This window comes from Piliocolobus tephrosceles, unplaced genomic scaffold (assembly GCF_002776525.5).
Source record: "Piliocolobus tephrosceles isolate RC106 unplaced genomic scaffold, ASM277652v3 unscaffolded_1384, whole genome shotgun sequence".
Classification (NCBI taxonomy): Eukaryota; Metazoa; Chordata; class Mammalia; order Primates; family Cercopithecidae; genus Piliocolobus; species Piliocolobus tephrosceles.
The window spans coordinates 7,094-12,606 of record NW_022295243.1 but is presented as its reverse complement, the minus strand read 5'-3'; the positions used below and the strand labels follow the sequence as shown (position 1 = coordinate 12,606).

General features: G+C 42.4%; 1 non-coding gene across 1 annotated transcript; it reads right to left on the bottom strand.

Annotated features, from left to right (window-relative positions):
- Positions 1–2,848: 2,848 nt before the first annotated feature.
- Positions 2,849–2,952, bottom strand: LOC111535658. The gene has a single exon (XR_002729524.2). It is a non-coding gene; the product is annotated as a U6 spliceosomal RNA (small nuclear RNA).
- Between the last annotated feature and the right edge of the window lie 2,561 nt (positions 2,953–5,513).

Below are 5,513 nucleotides of genomic sequence, written 5' to 3'. Positions count from 1 at the left end.
TATTTCCCAGGCTGGTCTGGAACTCCTGGGTTCACGCAATTCTCCTGCCTCTGTCTCCCAAAGTGCTGGGATTACAGGTGTGAGCCACGACAACCAGCCCAAGGTTCATTTTAAAGCTATGAGTTGATTTTTGATAATTGAATATTTGTTCATAGTTCTTTTAGAAACTGAGTGATAACGCAATTGTTTGCTTTATTATCTTGTGGCTATAAATAGTCATGGAATTGGGAATTTTTTGTCTTCCTTTATTAGAAATTTAATAATTATTTGATAATAAGTAGTGTTATTTATTTTTTGAAACAGAGCCTTACTCTTGTTGCCCAGACTGGAGTGCATTGGTACCATCTCGGCTCACTGCAGCCTCCGCCCCCTGGGTTCAAGAGATTCTCCTTCCTCAGCCTCCTGAGTAGCTGGGATTACAGGCATATGCCACCACACCTGGCTAATTTTTTTGTATTTTTAGTAGAGACGGGGTTTCACGGTGTTGGCCGGACTGATCTCGAACTCCTGACCTCAAGTGACCCACCCACCTTGGCCTCCCCAAGTGCTGGGATTACAGGCATAAGCTACCACGTCCAACCAATAAGTAGTGTTCTTTAAGATAATTAATTGATTATTATTGTTATTATTATTATTATTATTATTTGGGTCTATCTCCCACATTGGAAGGCTGGAGTGCAGAGGCATGATCTTGGCTCACTGCAAACCTCTGCCTCCCGAGTTCAAGTGATTTTCCTGCCTCAGCTTCCTGAGTAGCTGGGATTGCAGGCATGTGCCACCACACCTGGCTATTTTTTTTGTATTTTTAGTGGAGACTGGGTTTCACCATGTTGGTCAGGCTGGTCTCGAACTCCTGACCTCAAGTGATCCTCCCGCCTCAGCTTCCCAAAGTGCTGGGATTACAGACATGAACCACCGTGCCCAGACAAACTTTATATGTATTTTAATACCAGAAACATCAGGGCTGGGTACAGTGGCTCATGCCTGTAATCCCAGAACTTTGGGAGGCTAAGGCGGGTGGATCACGAGGTCAGGAGTTCGAGACCAGCCTGGCCAACATGGTGAAATCCCAACTCTACTAAAAATACAAAAATTAGCTGGGTGTTGGCCGGGTGTGGTGGCTTACGCCTGTAATCCCAGCACTTTGGGAGGCCAAGGTGGGCGGATCATGAGGTCAAGAGATCAAGACCATCCTGGCCAGTGTGGTGAAACTCCATCTCTACTAAAAATACAAACATTAGCCAGGCATGGTGGCGTGTGCCTATAGTCCCAGCTACTTGGGAGGCTGAGATGGAAGAATTGCTTGAACCCAGTAGACGGAGGCTGCGGTGAGCCGAGATTTTGCCGCTGCGACAGAGTGAGACTCCGTCTCAAAAAAAAAATTAGGCGGGAGCCTTTAATCCCAGCTACTTGGGAGGCTGAGGCAGGAGAATAACTGGAAACTGGAACGCGCAGGTTGCAGTGAGCTGAGATCACGCCACTTCTCTCCAGCCTGGGCAACAGGAGTGAAACTCTGTCTCAAAGCAAAACAAAACCCCAGAAACATAGCTTTGTCTGATATAAATGACTAGAAGAAATCAGTGTGTATTTATATGTAATAATGGTATAAATGTAGTAGATTAGTTGGCATTTATATTTGGATCAGTTATTACAGCATTAGACTAGAATGTTTGGTAAATGGTACATAAAGCATGATACTATTTATAAACATTTTCCAAAAGCTCATTACCAAAATTTTTTTTTTTTTAGACAGAGTCTCGCTCTGTCGCCCAGGCTGGAGTGCAGTGGCGCGATATCAGCTCACTGCAAGCTCTGCCTCCCGGGTTCACGCCATTCTCCTGCCTCAGCCTCCCGAGTAGCTGGGACTACAGGCGCCGCCACCACGCCCGGCTAGTTTTTTGTATTTTTTAGTAGGGACGGGGTTTCACCGTGTTAGCCAGGATGGTCTCGATCTCCTGACCTCGTGATCCGCCTGTCTCGGCCTCCCAAAGTGCTGGGATTACAGGCTTGAGCCACCGCGCCCGGCCCCAAATATTGTTAATAAATGTATATGTATATTATTTTCTGTCTCTCTTTCTCTCATAAAACTGTACAAAATGAACTAGCGGGAAGCAGAAAGTAACTACTGCTGGAAAGTAGGAAAGAGATTGGCTCTCAGGACGTATTTTTCAGGGAATATGGAGCTATTTCTTGTAATATTAGCAGTTTTCATTTCTGAGGAACAAATGTGAAAATACTCTTTGTTCTCTAGTGTATTGTTTGAATTAAAAATACTGTATACAGTTGAACATCATCTTGAGCAGAGCAACTGGTGATTACTAAATGTTAATTAAATTTGTCACTTCAGATTAGAAATTTTTGAAGGTCTTTGTTTTGTATATTATCTGTATACACAAACTGCTAAATGTTAATACTTAATATTTGTTACAGTAAACATTTCTGGGTATTATGCAACCTATATTCTTATAATTTCTAATGTGAAATTTCATACATCACAATTTACATCCATAGTTTTAAGCTTTTTGCTTGTTTCTATTTATTTGTTTGTTTGTTTGACGGAGTCTCACTCTGTTGCCCAGGCTGGAGTGCAGTGGCGCGATCTGGGCTCACTGCAACCTCCACCTCCCGGGTTCAAGCTATTCTTCTGCCTCAGCCTCCCAAGTAGCTGGGGTTACAGGCGAGCGCCACCACATCCAGCTAATTTTTGTATTTTTAGTAAAGATGGGGTTTCACCATGTTGGCCAGGCTGGTCTCCAAGTCCTGACCTCGTGACCTGCCCACCTTGGCCTCCCAAAGTGCTGGAATTACAGGTGTAAGCTACCACGCCTGGCCTTATTTTTTTATGTAAAAAATTACAGAACACTTCATGAATTTGCTAGTCATCCTTGGGCAGAGGCCATGCTAATCTTTTCTGTATTGTTCCAGTTGTATATGTGCTACTGAAGTGAGCACTTATTTTTTGTTTGTTTTTTTTGGGATGGAGTTTCACTCTGTCACCCTGGCTGGAGTGTGGTGGCACGATCTCTGCTCACTGCAACCTCCACCTCCCAGGTTCAAGCTATTTTCCTGCCTCAGCCTCCCTAGTAGTTGGACTTATAGGCACCCACCACCATGCCTTGCTAATTTTTGTATTTTTAGTAGAGATGGAGTTTCACCATGTTGGCCAGTCTGGTCTTGAACTCCCGACCTCAGGTGATCCAACCACCTTGACCTCACAAAGTTCTGGGATTACAGGCATGAGACACTGTGCCTGGCCTACGAAGTGAGCACTTATTTTTTAAATATCACTGTTTTCTCCCCGCTGTGGATATCTTTTGTGCAGTTAGTTTTAAGGTTAGGAAGAGTAATTTTTTTTTTGGAAATAGAAGGTATTTTGAATCTAATTGAGTTCAAAGTTATGAGCAATGCTAGTTTCTGTCATTATTTTCAGATTGTCTTTTAGAAAGAGCAACCAAGTTTATAGCTCTGTTGATTGTGTATATGTACTTGTTTTGCTTCATCTCTGTCAACTTTTGGCTTCACATTTTGTTTAGTTTTTTCAGGTGATGGTGAGGAATGTACCTTTCCCTTTGTTGATGATTTGTTGTGTGGGAAGCTGTGTTTTTCTTGGTGCTTTAGAATGTTGCGTTGCATCAGTCGCCCTTGTTTTGTTGGTGTCACTAAGGTTGGTCCTCTTTTACCTGCTTTGGGCCTTTGTGCTGCTGGCTTTCCCCAGTCTTCAACTGGTTGGCATGTGTTCTTCTTTTTTTCCTTTTAGAAATGGGGCTTCACCCTGTTGGCCAGGCTGGTCTGAAACTCCTGGCCTCATGTAATTCACCTGTCTCGGCCTCCCAAAACGCTGAGATTACAGGCCTGAGCCACTGTACCTGGCCAAGGTACAAGTTCTTCCTTTTGTCGTCAGCTTTGATGTCATGCCGTGGAGACTTTGATGACCGTTCCATCTGTGGTCCCTCCTAAGTTCGTGTTCCCTTGGAGATATGTGTCTTTTCCTCTAGTACTTATTTATTGCAACTTGCTGTATGCTTTTTGTGCTGTTTACTGTGTTTTCTGCTAGACCTCAGTTCTGTGAGATGAGGGCTCATACGTGCTTTATTCAAACGCTGAAAAATCAGGGCCTAAGCACAGTGTGTGAAATGTTGTATGCATTTAAAAAGTAGTTGTTGAAGGAGTGAACTTGGCAAAGGTTTACGTGTTTTATATCAGAACTCATTTAACTTTACTATTCATCTCTCCTGTCTCTTTACTCAGAAATTACTTTTTCTCCTTGTCTCCCCCCAAGCCAGGATGTGGTTTTAGGATCAATAGTTTATGTAATGGATTATTTATTTGTAACTCTTTGATACATCTGAACTTCTTTGTTGAATATACTATGAAGTATGATCTAAATTAATTGTGCAATAACTATTTAAGTACATTTATTGAATTATTTTACCGTTTGTGGTTGTTTTAAGGATTTAACATTTAAATCTGACCAGAGAAATACTATTTTAGTCTATTTATCAGTACTCGATTTGTATTTTGTTTGCCATAACCTCTTTTTTTTTTTTTTTTTGAAATGGAGTCTCGCTTTGTTGCCCAGGCTGGAGTGCAGTGGCACAATCTTGGCTCACTGCAACCTCTGCCTCCTGGGTTCAAGTGATTCTCCTGCCTCAGCCTCCCAAGTAGCGGGAATTACAGGCATGATGCACCACCACACCCAGCTAATTTTTTTTAAAAAATATTTTTGGTAGAGATGGGGTTTCACCATGATGGTCAGGCTGTTGTCGAACTTCTGACCTCAAGTGAACCACCCACCTTGGCCTCCCAAAGTGCTGGGATTATAGGCGTGAGCCATCACGCCTGGCCTTCTTTTTTTTTTTTTTAAGACACAGGGTCTTGCTTTGTCACTTGGGTTGGAGTGCAATGACAGAATCACAGCTCACTGTAGCATCAAATTCCTGGATTCAGGGGACCCTCCTTTTCTCAGCCTCTTGAGTAGCTGGAACCATAGGCATGCCCAGCCAAGCTGGCTAATTTTTTTTTTTTTTTTAAATAGAGACGGGTCTCACTGTATTGCCTAGGTTGGTTGCAAACTTCTGGCCTCAAGCAGTCTTCCTTCCTTGGCCTCAGAAAGCACCTAGATTACAGGCAGGAGCCACTGCATGTGGCCCTGTTGCCATCACTTTTTAATCTTAGTGTTGCTGGCGTGGGTGCAGTTTTAGAATCCTTCTTACTGTAAAGTATGAATGCCCTTTTAATCTAAAATATTATCGAATTCGTTAATTCTAGTAGTTTCAAATTAATTTCCTTGGGTTTTCTAGGAAGAGTCCTGTCAGTATTAAGGCGAATGTTTATTTCCCCTGTTGTTAATGTTTGCCACTCCTGCTCTCCTTTTCTTCCAGCCATTATAAAGATTTCTAGCTATGGAATGAATAGAAATGGAGACAGGAGCCAATTCTCATTTTGTTACTGGTTTTATTTTATTTTTATATTTATTTTATTTTATTTATTTTTTTGAGACAGAGTCTCGCTCT